Raw genomic sequence first — 5024 nt, 5'->3', positions numbered from 1 at the left:
CTGTGCTTGCTTGTCAGCACACAGTGGTGTAAGTTCCCATCACGTAAAATTAAGAGAGTTCAGACTTAATTAGTTGACGAAAGAGTTGTTTAGTTCTCATAATAGCAGGAAGTTTTATCACACAGTTCTCTGAAGACCCCTTTCTCTTGGATGGAGGAATCTCATGTTGAGAACATTGTGTCTTCTCAAATGATTGACAAACTCAAATGATTGACATACTCCACATCAACCTTTAGCATCTGCCCTTTAGATGATGTAATAAGGTAACATACAACATACAACAAACCTTTATTAGGCATATAGTTTTACAACTAATATCTCCAAACAGTCATATATGAAGGTATATATTAAAAGAGAGATAGGAAATAAGAGTTAAAACACACCAGTTTGCTTACACGTTACTCCAAGTTGCTTAGAACCAGCAACTTAGCCCGCTTCAAGTTGCTCAAATGTAGAAATTTAGCAACTGGAAGGGTCACAGATTCAAGTTCACCTGCCAGCAAAAGTTGTAAAGAGGTGAACTCAGAGAGACCTTTTTTGTTTCCTGATAATGAGGGGAGATACTGGTCTCTGAGCACCTGATTAAAAGCACAATGCAGAACAATGTGTGGAAGAGAGTCTACCTCTCTGAGGCCACAATTGCAAAATCGTTCTTCCTTCAGGGCATTTCTAAACCTACCAAGTAGGTCATTAGAAGGCAACACCTTGCATCAGGCTAATGTAAAAGCCCTCCTTTCAAAGGGGCACTCTAAGAAGGACAGGTATTTTGGTTGTAGACCAAAGGTATTGTTAAGATGGAAATTTAGGGGTGAACATTTTTTTTGTGCTGCAGCCAAAACCTCTTGCCTTTCTATGTCTATTAGTCTTGTTATCAAGAGCCTGATAGAAGTCTCAAGTGTAGCAGCTCCTTGTACATCTTCCTGGAGACCCATTTGTCTAATTTTCTTATTGAATAGAGGTAAGCAAGGAGACAACAGCGAGTCAGTCAATAACCCCTTTAACAAAGGATTTTGGTCAGCCCTGAAGCACACTTTGGCCCAGTATTTTAAGAAACTGGACCAAGCTAGAAACTCCAGCCTATATTGGCCTGTCTCCAGGCAAAGTGCCGCAAAGGGAACGCAATGCGGTACACCTAAGATCTTGTATAGAAAATTAGAATGTATCTTTTCAATTGAATCATTTAATGCTGGCATCCAAACAGGAATGCCATACAAAATTTGAGGTGTAACTTTGGCATTAAAAGCCTGGAGAACAGCTGGAATGAATGAATTACTCCAAGAGAAGAAAAAGCGAGTAATAGCCTGAACAGCTAGTTTGGATGAATTAATTACTGTAAGACGATGGAAAGACCAGAAATGCCGGTAGTGAAACAGGAGACCAAGATACTGAAATTCCTTTACTTGTTGTATTGTTGTGCAATATTGTGTTTCACAAAGAACTATTTATTATTCTATTTATTATTCTGCTGCTCTTTCCAGAAGGAGCTTTGTGTATTTGCTGACCAATCAGATACATTGCGATCATCACATTGTGCTTCTTCCCAGAAGAATTCCCACGGCCCGCCCTCACCTTGCATGCATTACCCGTTCCCTTTAGAGGATAAATTGGAATCCTGCACCTGCCTAGAGGCACCTGGGACCTTCAGAGAGACTAGAGTCCTGCCTGATTCTCCTGGATAATCCCACCTCTGCAATTGGAGAAGATGAATAAGATGGTTCTCCTGGGTTTCTCTGCTCTGCTTTTTGGTGTTGTGGGTGAGTAAACGGGGGGGGGGGGCAGGGAAAAGCAGGTCATGCCTGGAATAGTCCAGATGTGTCTGCAAAGCATTTCCAGATCAAAAGATGCTTCAGAACATGTTTCCCATGAGAGAAGATTGTGTTGGGAGGGTGGCAAAGAGTACTGAGTTAACCCTGAGGCCAGTCTTAGGAGCTGCAGGCCCAACTGGAAACATTTGTGGCAGAGCCCCAGGTTCACAGCTGAGGTCTGTGTAATCTTAGAGATAGAAACAATATTTATTCTAGCCTTTATATCTCTGTGGTAGCATGGAATGCAGTTAAAATGCATGCTTAAAAAGTGCATGTGAGTCAATGGACCAAATGGATCTAAGTACATTTTAAATATAAAATTGCAGGTAAGACAGCCATTTTCAACCATTGGTGTGCTGCGAATGGTTCGTAAGAATCCCTTCGGAGTTTGGGGGAGGGTAATTTATTAATAGGTCCATTGGGGGATGTGAGTCCCCCAGCAGCAGCGCAGTGTGCCTTGTCAATTGTCAAAAATCTGAGGGTGTGCCTTGACAATTTTGTCAGTGTGCCATGAGATGAAAAAGGCTGAAAATTGCAAGACTAGAGTATATGACCCTAGCACGGGACCCCCTTAGGCACAGGGCCTAATTGGCAGCAATTGGGTGAGGTGGGTGATAACGAAATAAAAATGCATAACAACACTTTCTGTACTCATTTTTGTTAAAAAAACAAACAAACCTGAAATCTGTGAAAAAATAAAATCATTTTAACCCATTTCTGCCCAGGCCATAGGCCACACATTTGATCCCTGTTGTGCATATACAACGCTGGGGAAAAATGGTTTAATTTGTTTTGATTGGTAGGGTGCCTGGGCCATGGCTGTGGCTTCATCTGCTGACACTATAACTCCTATTTCACCTTCCTAGTACACTTTTGAAACAATTACAACATATAATTACTGTATAATGTAAAGTTTGAATCAAAGACCCCTAAGACAGCTTATATTATATAAATAAATGGAGAAACTAATAAGAGGCAGAAGTATATGAGCAGTAGATTAGGAGATATAGTATGATTAATGAATAATGGTATATGGTATTTAGCACTCCTAAATGTATGTTATATGTTTGTATGTCTGTGTGTGCTAATTATAAATAAATAAATAAATAAAAGGAATGGCAGAGAAAACAGCTGTTTTTATAAAAGAAAATCCATTACCGTGCATTTTTTTCTGCTGTTTGATACCATGTTTGCTCACACCCTCCATACCTTTAGCCTTGCTCCTTAACTATTACCCCAATTCTAGTGAATAGCTGTTGTCTTGTCCTTCTTGTGCAATCTGTTCAAAATAGATGGTGAGTTTCTCAGGTGTAAAATGTCAGTGTAAGCGAGTGCAGTTGCTGTGAGCACATCCTACTGAAAGACACCATCAGCAATACCAGAGTTGTGTTGTGTTGTTGTGTCTGCCTTGATAGTATAATTATTTAACATTTCCAGCAGCGTTCTGGTGATCCTTGGGCAAAAACCATATGCTTTTCTTAACCTGCTTGACAGCTTTGCCTCCCCCCATGTACCCAACAAGACAGAGAGGAGTTTTCCTTTGTGTGGCTGTTGCAGGAGTGCCAGGGAGTCCACCGTCCACGATGGCTGCAGCTCCTTCCTCCCTTTGGCTGGCTCAGGGCCAGGCACTCAGGAATGGCCCAGCAAGGAGGAGTACAAGCTGGTCTTGTTCCGTACCTGATCATCTGGTTCATCACAGGATGCCTACAGAGTCATGGGTGGGGGGGAGGGCGTAGGAGCAACAGCAGCAGGCCAGGTGAGGGGTGGCCAGGCACAGAGGTGAACCCCTTCGGGAAAGTGAGCCTTTGGCATATGAGTGACCAGACCCCACCTGCACTCTTGCCTGAAATCCTCAGTGTCTGATTTGACTTTTCAGGGTAGGGCTCCTTCCCTAGAAAAACCAAAAGGAAGAGAATAAAAGGAGTGTCAGGTCACTTATGAATGAGGCCCCCCAAACCTGCAGAGAAAGGCCTTGCTAAACCAGTAAGGGTGGCAGGCTGGCTTGGGCCATTTTGTATTCTTCTTTAGTCATTAGGAAGCATAATACAAAAAAAGCCAAATCTAGGAGATGCTCACATTTCCATTCTGTCATGACACTCTCTCTCTTTCTTTCAGCACAGGGTCTTTGGTGCCGTGACACCATCCATGAGATTAAAGGACAGTCTTATACTGATTGCTATGCCTGTGGACAGGAACAATGTTTCACAAGGGCATTCTACGAAGGTAAGCTATTGTTACCTCCAATCAGCAGGCTTAACTGAGTCAACTGGGATAGCTGGGTTGGGACTTAGATGGGGCTGCCCTCCCTTCTTCCAACTCCCTTCCGTGATGTTTACTAATCCCCTCATTTCCAATTGCTTTCTTTTCCCATTCAGCTAGCAAGCGCTCAGTCTGGAAGGCTGGCTGCACTCGGATGATTGATATCAATGAATGTAACAAAACAATGAGGCTTCTGAATACTGCAGTGGTTACCAAGTGCTGCAACACTGACAACTGTAATGCAAACAGTCCCCCTTATTACTACTAGTGAATAAGCCGGTCTTTCAAAAGGGCCCTGTCTGAACAAGAAACGAAACATGCCTACTCTGATGCATTCCCCGCTCCTTCCAAATACACTCTCTGTAACCAGCTTGAGGAACTCTGTGGCTGATTTCTTGCTGACCTGCTTCCTGATTTTTACATATCTTAAAAGCTCTTCAGTCTACTAAAAAAGCGCCTGAGGGGAGGGGGGGACATGACTGAGATGTAAATTATGCAGTGGGTGGATAGAGTGGGTAGAGGAATGTTCTTTTCCCCCTCCCAAAACACCAGAACCAGGGGACATCCATTACAACTGACTGATGGGAGAATTAGAACAGACAAAAGAAACTATTTCTTTACCCAATTATTTAATTAATCCATGGAATGCCTTGCCACAGGCTATTGTGCTGGTGTCCCACCAGGTGTTTCACGGCGCACATAGGACAAAAAGAGGCCCGCAATTTGTTCTTCCCATTTGCTCCCATATGCCTCTTCCTCCTGTATCACTCTGTGATTTGAAATAATAATAATAATAATAATAATAATAATAGAGTGTGTGTGTATATGTATACACACACACGCATTGCAATAACAACCAAAAATCAGCATTACTAATTATTCCAACTAGTAAAAACTACTTCTAGATAGTGGAAACTCCTAAGTATCTTTGGAGATCCTGGTTCCATCTAGTCGCACCAG

Source organism: Tiliqua scincoides, chromosome 2 (genome assembly GCF_035046505.1).
Source record: "Tiliqua scincoides isolate rTilSci1 chromosome 2, rTilSci1.hap2, whole genome shotgun sequence".
In the NCBI taxonomy this organism is placed as follows: domain Eukaryota; kingdom Metazoa; phylum Chordata; class Lepidosauria; order Squamata; family Scincidae; genus Tiliqua; species Tiliqua scincoides.
This window is presented reverse-complemented; position numbering follows the sequence as displayed.